Here is an 18,597-nt window from a genome sequence, read left to right on the forward strand (position 1 = left end):
ATCAGAAAGACAAATCTCAACGAAATTTACACTCAAGAGAACTGAAAAGATTTGGATAAATGGATAAATATACAAAGTTAATAATTAAAGAGCTTTGGTGGCCGTTGCCTGTCATTCGAGAGGCGTTTTACAAGTGGGAGGCTCCTTCGCACAGGATGCCGGCTAAATTATGGGTACCACAATGGCGCCTATTTCTGCCGTGAAGTAATGTGTAACCATTACTGTGTTTCGGTCTGAAGGGCGACGTAGCTAATGAAATTACTGGAAATGAGACTTAACATTTTATGTCTCAGGTGACGAGCGCAATTGTAGTGCCGCTTAGAATTTTTGGGGTTTTTCAAGAATCCTGAGCGGCACTGCATTGTAACGGGCAGGGCGCATCAAATACCATCGGCTGAACGTCCTGCTAGTCTCAACCTTATGTTCATAAAAAAAGGCGTTCTGGTTTCAATTCTCCTGATTCACATTCTTACGGTGAAGTTGAATATAATGAGGAATCTTGTATAGACTTGCGAAGATATTCAACGCTTGTACTACTACTTGTACTTTGAATGAGAGCTTAATTTATTAACAACACCATCACACTAATCACTAATTACATTGAATGTTATCTATACTAATATTATAGAGAGGAAAGATTTGATTGTTTGTTTGCATTGAATGGGCTCCGCGACTACTGAACCGATTACTAAAACGGCTAAACTTGCATATTTCAGCTACTTTCATAGTGTCATGTCTTACGGAATTATATTGTGGGGTACGGCTGCAGATATTGACAACATATTTGTGCTGCAGAAAAGAGCGATTCGTGCAGTCTATAAAATGCGTTCAAGAAATTTATTGAGAGAAAAGTTTAGTCAAATAAATATTATGACAGTACACTGCTAGTACATATACGAGAACCTCCTATACGCTCATAAAAATATAAGCCAATTTAAAAAGAATAGTGATGTACACAGTGTCAATACTCGAAACAATCATAAGCTCGCAATCCCATCTACTAGGCTCCGTAAAATTGCTAAATCTTTTAAAATGGATTGTGTTATATTATATAATAAACTCCCAAATTAATTACTATATTGTACATATTAGGCTATATTACATTTTCAAAAAATTAAGTATCCCTACTAAAAATCCAGTAATGTAACCCAAGCTGTCAAAATACTTACGCACACGACGTCGCGGTTCATCAGCTAGTACTAAATAAATCTAAGTGTTATTGCACTTATAGGCAACGACAACATGCAAATATTACATAGGTACCTTTACACAATTAAATTTAAACTGTGCAACATAAGAATTAATACTAATATATACAATATAGTTAGTATCTATAAAGTAAAGTGAAAATTAATTTAAAAAAACAAAACTTTTACTAACAACAGAACTCGAATATTACATAAAATGCATATTTTAGCAAATGAGACTGACAATACAATCAAGGTGACGACCGCAATTGTAGAGCCGCTCAGAATTTTTGGGATTTTCTAGAATCCTCAGCGGCACTGCATTTCAATGGACACGGCGTATCGATTACCATCAGCTGAACGGTCCTCCTCGTCTCATCCCTTATTTTCACTATAAAAAAACGCAGAGAACTTTTCATTAAACATATCAATACTTCGATCAATTTTTTCAAGGCTTATTGTAAGTGCGAACAACTCTATTAAGAGTATGAAAGTGATCTCGGTAAGACTTTGCAGTATTTGTTGAAAAAGTATCGTGTCCACTGATTTCTCATCATTCTCTTATTGTAGAGGTCGTCTCTACCTACCCAACTCTACATCTATGAAGTATGACTCTATTGTCATTTTAGTATTTTTTTTATTGATTCCTTTAGATTTCGCTTGTAATGTTTCACAACTATCGCTTCTGTAATAAATCGCGCTCTAAGAGAGTATAAATGGTTCTATAAGTTATTTAGAAATCTATAGAAACCTGTGTGTGTTTAGTCCTAGAGCTAACTTAAAGCAGATATCAGTGTCAGTCTGAAAACGTGCTCCTGCAAAGTTCACGAAACGTCGGAGGGTAAATAAATTATAAAAAATGTAACTCTTTTGAAAATACTTTATGTAAATAAAAACTACGTTTAAAAAATTCGACTTCAAAAACTGAAAAGTATCAAATAACTAAAAATTTAATTTAATACACCTCTTAGGCAAACCTTTACCTTTAATATTAATAAAATACTATTATTTATATTATGTGCTACCTATTGATAGGTTTTAAGTCAGTGCCAAGCCCTAAACAAAATAAAACTCAATATTATAAACAACTTACTTACTGTAATTATTTAGGTTGTCTGCCACGCGTGTCTGTCCGCTTGGGTTGTTTTGTTCTAGACGAAGCTATCCCGCTCAAAGTCACGCGAGCCTAGTGTAGGTACCTTTATTACATTTGGCTTGGCACCGACTTCAAAGCTATCAATATGTAGCACATACAGATAATAGTATTTTATTAACATTAAAGGTAAAGGTTTGCATAAGAGGTGTATTTATTAATTAAATTTTTAGTTATTTAATACTTTTCAGTTTTTGATGTCGGTTTTTTAAACGTAGTTTTATTTTTATTTTTTACGTTTTAGTGTCAGTTAATAATAATATATAATCAAACTGAATGAAAACTCCAAAAAAAGCCGTACACAGAAAACAATTATGTCATCCAGGTAGACGAAAAGTTTCATATAATTGTTCATAAAATGAAAACTACTGGGTCAAACTTTGTAAAAATTTTATGGGACCAAATGGCATCTATTTCGCATCAAACAAAAGAATTACGTTAGTCGGATCATAAATCTCAAAGTAATCGGTGTACATACATAAAAAAAAGCAATCGAATTGATAACCTCCTCCTTTTTGAAGTCGGTTAAAAATAAAGTTACTTGCATTACAGTTTTGTTTGTTACTTTAGACCTCCGTCGTTGGTTTATAAAAATTGAAACGAGATTTTGAATTGGTTATAAAACAACATGGAGAAAAATTTATGATCTGGATATGGCATTTATTCAAAGTAATTGGGTAACCATTTCCAGATAAAAGCAACAAAAATGGTGTAAGAATACTGTCACTCTTAATTGACCTTTTCTTATTAATACCTCATGTTTTTACGAATTAAAAAAAAACCTTTAATTGTTGTTCTTGTTTACTTTTAAGCGTGTGTTTCAAATTGACATTTTACAACGATACGTCACATCGTACGATGTTAAACGTTGCGAAATTCGAATCGGCAAGCGAGCGCAACGTGCTAACTGCTAACGCGAACGGAGAATTCGGACGAGGAACGAGGTCAGAAAACCTTGTAATGCTTCCGCCAACACATCAGTATCTTTACTACATCTTATAAAACAAATATTATGCAGACATACACACCACACATTACACCTGGCTATAAACATATAACTAGCTATACAAATTATTTAAGTTTTCTTTAGTGTTAATTCCGCCAATATTTGTCTTTAAAAACAATTCGACACGTGTTTCGCCTCTACACGAGGCATCCTCAGGACGTGTTGTCTCGCCAAAATCTGGCCAGATTTTTCTGGCGGAATTAACACTAAAGAAAACTTAAATAATTTGTATAATTATGGATTTCCGCAAAGTAACGCCTTATTCAATAAATTTTCATATAACTAGCTGACTGAATAAAAAAAAAGTGTGTGTGTACGTATGCACGCAAGTTATACATTTTTGGCCTAACGAAGCAAAAATCATTAAAATGATTTATTCCTCGTGCTATTCTATGTTTTTAGAAAGAATAATTTTGTAGAAATCTTGCAAAGATGGCTTTGACAATTAATTATTAAAAAATGAATACGGCTGTATGGCCTTAGAATCCTTTGCCTGTTCTTATAATGGACGAAGAAATCAAAAAAAAATAACGAATGACGAAAACGTCAGAAAATTTTAGGAACCAACTTTACCCTTTTATTTTTGTGTTACAGTGATGCGCACGCTTCTAAATATTTCACTGTCATAATTTTTTCATAACGCGCCTAAAGATGTATAAAAAAATGCGGGTGCAATTTCGTAAAATCCGCTGACCTCTACTCGGCAAAAGGAATATTGCTACCAAATTTCAAGTCCCTTCGCCTTATGGTTCCAGAGATATTGTGATGAGTCAATATATAGGTGGAAATCTCTTATATATATATAATTTTTTTCACTATATATAAAAAAGTCGTGCCACGTTGTTTGTCCGCGATGAACTCCTAAACTACTAAACCGATTCAAATCAAATTATGCACACTGTGCGCAGTTTGATCCGACTTGAGAGATAGGATACTTTTTATTTCGATTCGTGACTATTTTTTTTTTTAAATTTCACATTTTATTTCTGTATGGTTAGTTATATGCGTTTACTGGTTCTATTAGATAAATTTTTGACGCACTGCTTGACAGCTCTGACATTATTTCATTAAAAGAACAGGGAAAAACGAAATAATTATTCTAATTATTAAACTTCTACAAATTTGGTAATTTAAAAAAAAAAAGATTTTAATTTTTGATTAGAAACTTTGTATCTATATAAATGCATTTGTTTAGGTGAAGTAAAGTGCACCCGTCACCAGCTCGTACACAAAAATTGTAGTAACATAAATTGTTGTGCTAACTACTCGGCTAAAGACGAGTTTTTGAGGCGATGTATGTTATACTTATACAACACAATTCCAGAAAAATGTTCAAAACAAATGTGTTACGAAATTCAAAAAAATTGTTAATAAACGTAAATAATAAACCAAATTTTTTTTAGGAGCATGATGTAACTGCTTTAATAAGTTGTACATCGATGTGTATAGATATAGGTTTTTTTTTTGTGTAACAATTTTTAGAAGTTCAAAAAAAATATAAATACAAATAAATTACGTTCTAAATGATAGAAATTTTATAAAAAAAAAAAAAAGAAGAAGCGCGCTGAGTTTCATGTCGTTTCTTTTCAGGTCTGAGTCATATATTGCTGAATGTTTGGTAGCCTGATGAAGGACCACCGAATGGTCCGAAACTAGTCCGCACCCACACCAATAAAACGTGAGTAAAGCCGTAATAATTAATAAGTAAATAATGTCTCACGAAAGTTTTAATAATTTATGTTCAATAAGTGATTTTATATCATAGATGATTTACAATAATTAGACTAGCCAAGTGGCGCTGCGGCGGATTTCGAAGTGAGATCTGTTGAGCATACATAGACTATGCTCAGACTTTAGTTACGTAAAACTTAAACAATATGTTATGTTTTTAAAGTGATAACCCTCACTTCAAGGATTAATACACAAATAAAATTTGAAAAACAAAATTTTATGAACTATGCGAGATTCGAAAACAAAGCAAACAGAATTTTATAACGAGGCGGTACTCGAACGGCTAGCTCAGTTGGCTAGAGCACCGGCACGGAACGCCGTAGGTCGTGGCTTCGAATCCCGCATCGTTCATAAAAATTTTGTTTTTCAAATTTTATTTGTGTACGTAAAACTTAGCTGAGTCACTTAGTGTGATAAAACGCGAACTTGAAGTTTGCAATAGGCTGTCTTAGCTTGACCTCAGCATAATTTCAGCTGTCAAATGACCATTAAAATCAAACATTATCCTCAGCTTACACTCAGCTAAGTTTTACGTAAGTAAAGTCTGAGCAAAGTCGAAGTACGCTGTATGGATATCAACCTAAGAGTTTTTAAATTATAATTGAAGTTATATTTTTTTGACGCAAATAGATCCGAATGAATTTTTAAGATGTGCGCACACCGACACCCAAATTCGACATCCTGAGGGTAGTTGGTTAACCAGGCCATTTGTATCAAACTTCACACTAAATCAACTAAATAGTGCGGTATTTAATATCCTCTTTATTACAATATTGTTCGTTTTACTAAAGTAAAATAGTTTGCTTTTAACGAATTGTGTATGAAAACGGTTATGTTCATAAAGTAATGTGCAATTCAAGTCTCATAATGTTTTTTTTGTGTTTAAGGCATTTTGTAAAAAAAAAATCCTAGAAAAATATTCAAACTATTGTTTTCGTCTCAAATTTAAAATTTGGACTGATATATATAAAACCAGTGTGTAATCGTTTTTATAAACAAAAACCAAAAGAAAAAAATAGGTTTTATAAATACTTTTTATTGAATGTTTTTGATGTTGCTATTATGAAAAAAAATTTCACTTTTGAACACTGTATACCCATATACACTATGCAAAATGAACATATGGGCGTTAAGCTTATCGCAAATAATCACCTGTATCACCTTCTAACGGTAATTAGTCAATTTACCAATCACCCTGTAAAATATGTAAATATTAGCATACACTATATCACGGATTACTTTTTGACACGTCTTTTGTAATACAGGCCTAAGTGTCTGTGACCCGCTTAACTGGAATTTCATTACTATAAATACAACACATAAGGAAACACCTCATAACAATAGACCTAAATATTTCAACATTATCAGCGTCTGTAAACAATATAATAGCGTATGTAAACAAGACGTGTGAGACAGAAGAACATCTCTAACGGAGATACGTCAAGATAGAAAAGGAAAGCGAATCTTGTAACAGATTCTGATTGATAAGTAGTAAAAAGTCAGCCACGCTTGACAGTAGCTCGTTACTTCGTTAGTATTATCAATATTATACAACTAGCTAGGTATGTAGGGTCATCCCATATGGCAGAAAAGTTGAAAAAGTATCCAGCAAAGAGGATGTAAATACTACGTAATAAGAGTCGGGTCTGCCTAAGTAAAAATTTTAATTTAGTTTAATATGAAACGTGCAGTCATGTGAAATAAGTTTCAATTAGTAGTAATTGGCACTACATTGTAATGGGTAGGGCGTATCAATTACTATCAGCTGAACGTTCTGCCCGTGTCGTCCGTTTTCTTAAAAAAAATTACGGTATCGCGATTGGGCACGAAGTTTGAAAGCGAACAGTTGCTTATAATGTAGTGGATTTCGGCTATCTCCGTTTTTTACAAGATTATAGCCGTCATCTGTCAATCTGTCAATGACTGCACGTGTCATACAACCGAGTGAATCGCTTTTTTTTTTAAGTTTTGCTAGCCTGTTGACCTGCCTATGCTGTAAATAGCAGTACAAAAAGCTTCCACAATGGCGCTGGTGTAGGCACAGGGTATGATAAGAAGTATGGTGAATGTAGCAATTGTAAACGAATTCAAGTATGCTGAGTTAAAAAATTTATATTATTATCGACTAATTATATAGTTACTTATTGATAATTTTAACAATTTACGTTGTACACAATAATGTAGTAGTAACTACCAGTGGGAGGCTTCTTTGCACAGGATGCCGGCTAGATTTATATGGGTACCGCAACGACTGCCGTGAGGCAGTAATGTGTAAGCATTACTGTGTTTCGGTCTGAAGGGCGCCGTAGCTAGTGAAATTACTGGCCAAATGAGATTTAACATCTTATGTCTCAAGGTGACGAGCGCAGTTGTAGTGTCGTTCAAATTTTTGGGTATTTCAAGAATGCTGAGCGGCACTGCATTGTAATGGGGAGGGCGTATCAATTACAATCAGCTGAGCGTCCGGCTCGTCTCGTTCCTTATTTTCATAAAAAAAATTTAGTAGATATAAACCTAAACCTAAACGAATTATTTTAGGGAAACGAGCACCTAGATTGATGTTATATTTGGCGCTTCTTTTAAGACCTACCCTGATGCTAGTGTAGCGCCACCCTAATTTAAAGCATTTTGACCGACACTTTTTCATATACATAGATGATTCTCCTTACCTCTAGCTTCCATATAGATAACGTACACATTCACAAATCGCAATTGTCCACACTTTATCGGGCTTTCCGGTCTTCTATACGCTGGTATATTTAAGTATTTGATCTATATCAAACCATCGTGTCATAAATCCGTAACCGACCTGCAATGTAATATGAATCAGAATACTTGTGTAGTCATTGTAGGAGGCTCAATCACGTCTAAACCACTGATCGTATCGACATGAAACTACCACCATTCGATGCGAAATTTATCCTTGATGGTTTACGGCTACATTATTTTTCGAATTAAAATTATTTCCATTTAAAATTCGCCGCAGCTAATCGGGCGGGAACGGCTAGTAAATATATATTTGCAAATTAAAATTATATATTAAAGCATATGTAGTAAGTAACAGAAAAGATATTATTCTTTTGGCGTTAAGGAAAATTTATGAAAGTGAATATTTTTGATTATTTTCAATCGCTATCTCCGTTTAGTAAAGATTAATGTAATCGTTAATTAAGATAATCTTATCGTTATGTATACATAATAATAATTATTATTATTCGGGATATTTACATGTTTTTTTAAGTCTGTATCTAGCCTAAGCCTATTTACATATTACTTCATATTGACAAAAATATAAACTAATATTTTTTTATCGGCACATACGATTGTGATTGATATTAAATATCTGTGAAAATTCAATCAATATTCGAGAAAACGTCTTAATGTTAAATGCATGATCAAGTACCACGACGGTGCCTATTTTTGCCGTGACGCAGTAATGTGTAATCATTGCTGTGTTTCGGTCTGAAGGGCGCCGTAGCTAGTGAAATTACTGGTGAAATGAGACTTGACATCTTATGTCTCTATGGTGACGCGCGCAGTTTCAGTGCCGCTCAGAATTATTGGGTTTTTCAATAATCCTGAGCGGCACTCCGTTGTAATGGGCAGGGCGTATCAGTTACCATTAGCTGAACGACCTGCTCGTCTCGTCCCTTATGTTCATTAAATAAATAAATAAAATAGTTTATTGTATTATGTCTCATTTATACTCAGGTATAATGACAGTAACAGCTGTTCGTCGTCTAATTATTGAGCGTGTTTCGCAGGTTTTAGGATATGATATATATTGGTATAAAAGGCATTTATTTTCTCAAAATTTATTCCTTTAGAATTCGTTTTGGTGTTATTTCTAACACTATCATCATTTCGGAAGCAAATGGTACCCTGAGAGAGAAAAAGCAGCGCAAGAAACTTTCCCAGCATACTTTTTTTGCGCTCTTTTTAATGAAATATACAGTGTTGTTCTGTTATTGCTATTGCTATAAAATAATCATAAGCTAGTCCCAGGCTGTCAGATCACTTAGATATACAGCTGTGGAGTAGTAGGATTTACGAAAGAGCCATTTTTTATATCTATTATATTTATTGACTTAACACGATATCTCTGGAACCATAAGGCGTAGTAAAATGTGGTAGGACCAAGTATTCCTTTCGCTGAGAACGGTCCGATTCCGGTCGGCTAAGAACGGATTTTACGAAATTCGACCCGCAAGACTTTTTTAATACGATCAGTACAACGCATGTCGGGTCGTACCAAATAATTCAGTCAATGACATTCCATACAATGAGCGGGCGCGAATTAATTAATTTATATGTCAAAACAACGTTTGCCGGGACAGCACTTGAACATAATAAACCACAGAGTGACAACATTTGCAATTTTTACCTGTGGGAGGCTCCTTTGCATAGGATGCCGGCTAGATTATGGGTACCACAACGGCGCCTTTTTCTACCGTGAAGCAATGCCGTATTTCGGTCTGGTGGGCGCCGTAGCTAGTGAAATTACTGGGAAAATGAGACTTAAAATCTTATGTCTCAAGGTGACGTGCTGAATTGTAATGTCGCTAAAAATTTTTGGGGGTGTCAAGAATCCTAAACGGCACTGCATTGTAATGGGCAGAACAGCTGAACGTCCAGCTCGTCTCGTCCCTTATTGTCATAAAAAAAATTATCGTTGTTATCAATCGAAGCGAAAGTAAACCCACAAAAGAGTATGACGCTGTGTCACCACTCACCAGGATCCGGACGTTGTTATCTGAGCGGTATCAGCAGCTAAATACCAAAACGATTGATGTAGGGTCGAATGTTATCATTCCGGAATTGTTACAAACTTAACCCAACCAATTTATGAGGTTATAGACAGACCGGGTTATATTTGATAGTGCACTGATTTAAACGGTTGAACTTGTTTTTTTTTATGGTCTATAACTCAATAACGACCCTCGGGCGATCCACCTTAGCTTAATCAAGATTTTGCCAAACAACTGTCGGTGTTCTCGTGTCCAAAACTTCCTCTTAAAAGTATACAAAGTTCAACTTGCAATATGTGAAGAGTACTTTTTCTTCAAAATTAAAAAAACAAAATATTTTACAATCGCAGCGTACATATATATAAATAAATAAATTTTTTAATAAATAAATTTCGTTTATTTCAAAGATTACATATACATTTTTTAGTGGTTGAGACTTTCCAGTAAGTTGTCTTAGGACACTTGTATTGGGAATATCTCGCAACTTCTTTAGCAGATAACTTTTTATTTAGTAAACAATATAGAAATAAACAGAAATGATTAAAAACCAAATTTTACAATTTACAATTAATTGTGTGTGTGTGTGAGTGAGTGTGTGAATGTGGGTTTGAATTGGACCTTTGATTGGGTCCATCTATGCAATGCGTGTGTTTATCATGTCAGTCTGATCAGAAGATTTTCCACTTCATCATAAGCAAGACAAGTTAGCCAATTATTTAAAGCTTTTCTGCATAGATGTAAAGTCATATGATATATATTTAGGACACGATTTATTTTATTATATAAGAACACTGATTGACAGCTAAACTGTCGTTCAGCAAAAGTAGTGCGAATAGTAATCTGCTACTTTATCATTTCTTCTACCATTTACTCACCACCCCATACCGGGATGCAGTAGGTGATTACTGATTGAGCCAAAGCGATGTATATTTTATTAAGGACTGTTCTATTCATAACGTGCCGCAGAGTTTTAAAAATCCACATAAGTTTTCTCACCCTGGTTATGACCAGTTCGATTTGGGAATGCCAACTTATCCTTTGGTCAATCAGGATGCCGAGATATTTGGTACAATTCACCTTTTCTATGGAGGGACAATTATAATCCAATCGTGTGGGTTGGAGCATGAATGGATTCTGATATAGAAGTCTTGAACGGGCTAGTATCTGTCATGTGGAGAGAAACATATATAGTTTGTTTTTGATATATTGAGTACTCGCCCCGTCGATCTGGAGGTTACATAGGTCGTTAATATAGATTAAAAAGAGTGTCGGGCCAAGGACACTGCCCTGCGGTACGCCAAATTTCACATTTTCCATTGTGCTGTGGTATAGGTCAACCTTAACTTCCTGTATTCGGTCATTTAGGTAGCTGTCTAGGAGAGAGAGGGCTTTGTCACGAATGCCCAGGCCCTCCATAAAAGTAAATACAAAGACAAATTGTGTAGATAAACGTAAACGTTATAATCTTAAGTTTCCATGTTGCAAAAAGTCGAATATATTAAATATTAAAGTTATTTATACACTGACCTGCAAAACTAAGTACATTTTTTCCAAACAAACTAGAATTTAACTAGAGGTTTAAATTAAAAAAAAACGTTTTATAACTAGTTTTATCAGCATTCTTTAGGTAATACTATAGTAAACTCTACATTCGTAAGATTTAAATTTTTAAAAAAAAGATAAAATAATAAATGGCCACCATTAGCTTAATGTTTCACATTATATTTAATTTTTAATAACTAGTATTGTCTCCTCGAGCTCCGATTACTAGAGCTGAACGCTGAGCCATATATGGCCGGGCATAGTAGTGCATCAGCATCAATCATGTAGACTATATACCTACTATCAAACATATTCCCTAAATACGGTCCTGTATTCTCATTTTTTATGATAATAAGGGACGAGACGAGCAGGACGTTCAGCTGATGGTAATTGATACGCTCCGTCCATTACAATGAAAAACCCAAAAATTCTGAGCGGAACTACAATTGCGCTCGTCAACTTGAAACATATAATGCTTACACATTACTGCTTTACGACAGAACAAGGCGTCGTTGTGGTACCCATAATCAAGTCGGCATCCTGTGCAAAGGCGCCTCCCTCACAGAGATTGTCTTGGGCATACTTTTAGAAGTGTGATACATAGTTTTGAAGGTCAGTGTAATTAATACTTTGGTATTTATTTAACTATAGATTTTAACCTGATAGTATGTGATCTCCACGGCTAAGTTTCCATTTAGTAATTTGAAAACTCCTAGCAAAAAGCCTGATATTTCGATAAGAGCCCTGACATCTAGTTAATATGAATGTACTGCTATATTCCATCTTATTAATAATAAATCCGGATAAGTTAGAGGATCGTACATAATCCGGACTAGAGTCTTAAAAGTATAAGTCCTACCTACTAAGCTAGAGCCCCCGGTTTGAATCCCGGTGGGTGCAAACATTTATATGATGAATATGGATTTTTGTTTCCGAGTCATGGATGTTTATACATATGTTTAAGTAAGTATATCGTATTAAATATATTATCGTTGTCATGCAACCAATAGCACAAGTATGCCTAATTTGGGACAATATAATTTGTGTAAAATTGTGTCAATATTATCAAATTATTATTTTAAACATACAAAAATTCTATTAAGTATTTTTTTGGATTATCATAATAATTCTTACTTTGTTACTATTTTATTATATCTAAGTATAAAAGATAATACAGATTACAGTCATTTAAACCCAAAATGTTTACAGCTCGACCCAAAAATATAGCGTAAGATAGGTTAATCTATTGTATTCTTGCCGAATCAAAGTGCCACCTGCCATCTCGGTTTGCTTCGAAGGCGATGTGATTCTTGACAAAAGGTCGTAACTCGTAAACAGCCGGCGCGCGACGCGTGGAACCGGCGCGGCATTTAGAGACCAACTTCACTTGTACTCTGTTGGTGTGTTTCTTACTGAGCTGACGTGCGCACGAATTCTAGTGTTAATCAACATTGATCTTTAATAAAACAATACTGATAAAATGCATCGAATGCAAAAGTAATTCAGTGTCGTGTCTCATGCCTGGCTTAAATCTCAATCGAGTTGGTCGGTCTCAGTGATTTTAAAACCGAAATTAGACGTGTTTTAGTGTTATGTGAAGTGAAAGGGGATCGCTGATGACTAAAATGTTTTTAGCCGAGCAAGTTTCGAGTGCACCAAATTATGGGGCTACCGGAAAATAATGATTGGGAAACGTGATTATCGCTAAAATTAAGGTTTGTTTTATTACCTACTAATAAATTATTATTATAAAATAAAAACTCAACTGACCCTTTACTTATTAAACCTAAACTAAAACTATTTCAGTGATACAATTAAAAATAAAGTAATATTAATTCAGTTCATTAATTGGCACACTTTGATGTGACGAATGAAACGTTTTTTTTTCGCTTGGCGCCCTATTTATGAAGTAAATACTTCTTACGCCAGCAGCTGGTAATTTTAATAAACAATAATCACTTTTATTTTTCCTGATAATTTGATATCGTCTACAGAAGTTTAAATGACTATATATATATATGCGATTCGTTTTGATTAGAAGCTGTGTTTAGAAGTCTCAAATTACACTCCGTCTCAGCCTTGAGGTTTTGTTATGATATATCATTACAATATCTATTGCTACATGTACATTGTACAAAATAATATAACACTCGTTTGCTATACTGTAACAAAAAGAAAACTAACTAATTACCTAATAGGACTGACTTTAACTTTTAAGTATGCTGAGTAAAATATTTTATTGCACGCTCTCATAAGCGAGGCGGATAAGGTTGTGTTCTACACTCGCCTTGCAAAAATCAAGCGATCTAATGAAATAAAATTGTTTCTATTTATTTTCTATCGCACTTTTAGAAACAATATTTACATATATAAATGTAAAGGAAAAAAAAGTAGTTTCTACATTTTTTTTTTTCAATGTTAACCGCGTAATTCGTTGCAGTTATAAAAGAATAAAGATGATTTTACAGTGATTTAAAATATCAAAATATGATTTTTTCGTTTTGATCAAAAAAAAAGTGCGTATAAATATAATTTTTTATATTATTTTTATGCTATTTTAGAAAAGTTTCAATTTTCACTGACTTTCTTTTTAATAAATATTTTTAGGGTTTATAATTTTTCAAATTACTTTAACAATATGTAAAGGGTAAGCAACAAAATACAGAGTTGAGTGACAGTAAGTGCATCAACCCATAAACACTTCAAATAAATGTAAAATATATCAGTCACTGTTTGGTAAGCACTTGATAAAGCAACCACAACCATAACCATATACGGTACTATCATCAAATACTCAATTTAAAAAAGATATGATAATATTTATGTAAATGTAAATATGTATGTGAATCGGCATCACTTTGTGAAAGGCAGAAATTTCCATTCTTTCGAAAATGATATGCCTGAGAAGAACGGACGCATGAAACGTCAGGTACCTACTTTTCTTGATATAAAAGAGTGGCAATGAGTGTCTTGCTACTTCTTCTCATTAGCTCAACCCTTTACGAAGTAGCGGTAGATTAAATAAAAAAAAAATATTTTTTTTTTGACATTCATAAGTGTCATTTCCGTGACCTACGTGAATAAACTGATTTTGATTTGATTTGATTTTAAACATAAATTACATTAAGTTAATTAATATATTTCGTTTTATGAAATATATTAATGAAGATCGTCTCAATTTCAAGGTGTGTGGTGTACCATTATTTTATAAAATCATTTAACGGGCTAGTCAATAAGTTTAAAAACGTGTTAATTCTTAAAAAAGCCAAAAAATATGAGCGATTAGTCATTCGATTCAGAATCACGCAGTCTAGGAAGAATGTAATGTAATAAGGAAAATGTATCAAACGTATGTATTGAATAAATGTATCGAAACTAATATATGTAAAAACATTATTTTATTTATTATATACAGAAAAACGTCTGTCGGTTCAGCTATCTAATATATAAAATTCTCGTGTCATGGTGTTAAACATTGAACTCCTGCGAACGGCTTGACCGATTCTCATGAAATTTTGAGTGCATATTGGGTAGGGCTGAGAATCGAACAACATTTCTTCCCCCTAAATGTCAAGGGTGGTCCACACGAAATTTTTTTTTATAATTTTTTTACACATTTTTTTAAATTTGTTTGATTATGAGTCAGCATTAAAAAATACATACAACTTCAAAATTTCACCCATCTACAGTTATTTTTGCTGTGTCAGCTAGTAATATATAAAATAATGTTTTTTATGAATTTGTCAATACTAATATATCACAACATCAAGAATTTCTTCGTAAAATATGCACCCTGTTGTTATACTGAAATTGTTTCACAGCAGAACTGTCAAACCGCGCGTCATTAAATTCTATGATAGAAATTATGTATCACATCACATCAAAGGAAAAACAAAATTTTTGTTGTTTTTATTTAATTCCGAGCATTTTCATATTTATTAACCTTTTAAACCTTCGCTGGACTTCCACGAATAATTCAAGACCAAAATAGCCAATTCGGTCCGGCCGTTTTCGAGTTAAAACGAGACTAACAAACAGCAATTCATTTTTATATATATAGATATGTATATAAACTATAATTTATAGTGACTAATATTCAATAATAATTTTTTGACACATAACACAGACCCGAAAGAATTATCAAGTCAATGTTAAAAAAAAATTAAATAATCAAAAAGACTTTTCATCTTAATTTTCTAATAACATTTACCATTTTTTAATCATTAGACTCTTTACCGCACAGGCGTCTTGTACAGTCAATCTTGAAAAGGCTTTTATAGTATCTTAAATATGTTATGCTTTTCAAGAATCCTGAGCGGCACTGCATTGTAATGGCTGTCCGTATCAATTACCATCAGATGTACGTCCTCCTCGTCTCGTCCCGTGTTTTCATAAATAGTAAAAGATAGTCTGGTCAATTTAGACCAAAAAATGAGAGTGAAGTTACATAAAGTCCCAACAAGCTTAAAATCAGTGAAATTTTTTATTCAAGGTCAAAGGTCAAAAAAATAAGAGCGATTTTCAGCAAAACGGTAAGTTTAACAGGCACAAAAGCACTTTGACAGCCGCCAGTCCAGTGGTATATAGTGGAGGTCAGTGCTAGAGCGCACATATCGTTTTAGGCTGTAAAAAGCGTAGTCTTTTGCATGTCATTAAAGGCACTACCGGCGATTTTGACATTTAAGGACACTATAACGAATGTAAACGTTAATTTTAATTGAATTCAAGTAATTACTACTTTTTTTATGAAAATAAGGGACGAGACGAGCAGGACGTTTAGCTGATGGTACAATTACCAAATCAATATACGCCCTACCCATTACAATGCAGTGCCGCTCAGTATTCATAGAAAACACAATAATTCTGGGCGGCACTACAATTGCGCTCTGAAGCGCAAAAGGTGATCCTTGAGACATAAGTTGTCAAGTCTCATTTGCCCAGTAATTTCACTAGCTACAGCGCCCTTTAAACCGAAACACTAATTTATACACATTTCTGCTTCACGGCAGAAATAGGCACCGTTGTGGTACCCTAAATCTAGCCCGCTTCCTGTGCAAAGGAGCCTCCCACTTTCTTCAGCCATTCCTATTTTTATACCTCTGTATTCATTATTAACTCAACATTAACAATTATTGATTTGCACTTACATACTAATTCTAGATTGGCTATTCGAATTACGTACATTCGATATTAAAAAAAAAGAAAAGTTAAAAATTTAATCTTAATTATTATATAAAACTAGCTGACCCAGCAAACGTTGTATTGCCGATATTAAAATCGCGATACAAAAGTAACTGTTGATCGTAGATGGGTGAAAATTTGAAGTTAAATGTATTTTGTAATGTTGTCTCATAATCAAACAAATTTAAAAAAAAATGTCAAAAAAATTAAAAAAAAAAATCGTGTGGACCACCCTTAACATTTAGGGGTATGAAAAATAGATGTTGGCCGATTCTCAGTATGCTCACAAAATTTCATGAGAATCGGTCAAGCCGATTCGGAGGAGTACGGGAACGAACATTGTGACACGAGAATTTTATATATGAATACCTATTTATTAGTCTGAAATGACAAAAAATATATGTGAAGAATTAATAATTAGATACATCGTTAACAATCAAATAGAAACTATAATCTATCGTGGTCGTTATTTTTTTTAAATACATTTTGCTGCAGGACCTAAATGTATCGTCAAAAATGTCAATTTCGATATAATTTCACATTTGTTATAGAATAGCTATTAGATTATTTCTTTAATTTAATTATTTTTATAAAATACCATTATTTATTTACGTTGAGTATGGATTAATGCTTCTACTGTAATCAATAACTCTTGTTTTTACGTATTAAATTACATTTACATTCTTGACTTACTCTTGTAAGACAATGAGTATTTGACGTTTGAGTATTTTTATTGCATCACTTTACATATATTGTAATTGAAATGATTTGTAAAACAATGAAGCTGTATATATTAATTTAAAATAGTGGCAATCAGTTTCTTGCCACTTCTTCTCATTAAAGCTCAATCATTTCCGAAGTGGTGGTAAATGTAAAAAAAAAAGAAAAATTTTGACATTCATAATTAGTGTCAATTTTAGCAAATGAATAAAGTGATTTTGATTTGATTTGATTTATTCACCATTATTGTATCATATGTATGGAGGGAGGTGTCGTAGTCCTCACAGGAACCTGTTAATCTTCATTGTGGTCACATATTAATATCCTCGTCAATGATATTAATATAATATGTATGCGACCGTGTGTTATGTCAGTGTATATTCAAGAACCGGTCGCATATAATTCGGTCACAACGATTGAAGTGAAAACTGGAAGTTGTTACTACCTGTGTTTTTTTTCGTAACAGTATCTTTTGTGTTCATTTCAAAACTAGCGTTTCGTATATGATGTGCCTTAGTATACCTACTCTACTAGCTGACCCGGCAAACGTTGTTTAGCCATATTTTTAGAGTTAGACCGTTCCTTGGACATTGCAACATTCCTTTTTTTTCTAAAAAAAAGGATTTATTTTTAAGTTACTCCTTATTACATCAGCTACCTGCCAATAAAAGTCCCGTCATAATCGGTCCAGCCATTTCAGAGATTTGCCGCAACAAACATACAGACAGACAGACAAAAATTGTAAAATATGTTATTTTGATGTACGTACCGTATACATATTCATATACATATAGTAAAAACGGTTATTTCAATATTACAAACTGACACTCCAATTTAATTTATATGTATAGAAGAAGACTAGATGACCCGGCAGACGTTGTCTTGTAAATAATAAATAAAATACTGTTTTTTATGAATTTGTCAGTAATATTTTATAACATCAAGAATTATTTCGTAAAATATGCTCCATGTTTCACAGCAGAACTGTCAAACCGTGCGTTAATAAATTCTCTCATAGATAATTTGTGCATACAAAACAAATATTGGAAATAAAAATAATTATGGATCCCAAATAGAAATAAAAACTATATCTCGATTGGATCTCATGGATTTATATATATTAAAATTAAGATAAGATAAATGTGAGTGAGAGTTTTTTTTATTGTTAATTTCGAGGATTCCCACGGCCCATATACTTACAATACACTAGCTCATAGATGAACAAATCGTGCCAGAGACAAGAGCATCTCCAACGGAGATACAGCAAGATAGAAAAGGTATGGGAATCTATGGTTACTGTCACTGATTTTGATTGACAGGTCGTAAACA

The 18,597-nt window shown here is 33.3% G+C and overlaps 1 protein-coding gene across 8 annotated transcripts in view; it reads left to right on the forward strand.

Annotated features, from left to right (window-relative positions):
* The window catches only part of LOC126976468 (diacylglycerol lipase-beta), a 99,333-nt gene that overhangs the window by 2,891 nt on the left and 77,845 nt on the right, over window positions 1-18,597 (forward strand). For 3 of the 8 annotated variants that reach the window (XM_050824805.1, XM_050824812.1, XM_050824811.1), the window contains exon 1: window positions 12,667-13,082. The exons of 1 other annotated variant lie outside the window; for it this stretch is intronic. The gene's annotated coding sequence lies outside the window, so the exon portion shown is untranslated. Of the gene's footprint in view, window positions 1-4,936; window positions 5,025-12,666; window positions 13,083-18,597 lie in introns of those variants that run through there. 4 more of the 8 variants (XM_050824806.1, XM_050824808.1, XM_050824809.1 and 1 more) reach the window with 4 other exon arrangements.

This window comes from Leptidea sinapis, chromosome 41 (assembly GCF_905404315.1).
Source record: "Leptidea sinapis chromosome 41, ilLepSina1.1, whole genome shotgun sequence".
NCBI lineage: Eukaryota > Metazoa > Arthropoda > Insecta > Lepidoptera > Pieridae > Leptidea > Leptidea sinapis.